We start from the raw sequence: 465 nt of genomic DNA on the forward strand, positions 1-465 counted from the left end.
ATACTGGATTTTAATGGTGGATTTTCTTTAATATGTACAGAAAAAGTTCATTGAAATTCCACTATACTGGCACTTTTCAGGTTATTACAACAGTTAGCTTATATTTGACAGTGTCATGGGTTAACATATACAGGTGGGCCAGCGCCATGCAAGTGCCATAATAGTACAGCACTTTATTACTTATGAAGGAGGTCCCCAAGGTATTATGGAAAGGGCTGTATTCAAGGGACAACAGTGTAACTACATTTCATAAAATTAAAAAAAAAAAAAAATCAATGAAGCAGATAATAAACTTTGTACTTTACTTTATTAAAGAAAATGTTACCATGTTCTTTATTTCCCTGTCTTTCTTCCTGCTTTTAGCTTTGAGTCTAAATCAGCTTCCTCTCCAGAACTCAACAGATGGTCCACAATTGTACCAAAAATTATGGGAATGCAATATAATTTTCTGGCAGTTTTCTGGTG

This window comes from Engystomops pustulosus, chromosome 1 (assembly GCF_040894005.1).
Source record: "Engystomops pustulosus chromosome 1, aEngPut4.maternal, whole genome shotgun sequence".
Classification (NCBI taxonomy): Eukaryota; Metazoa; Chordata; class Amphibia; order Anura; family Leptodactylidae; genus Engystomops; species Engystomops pustulosus.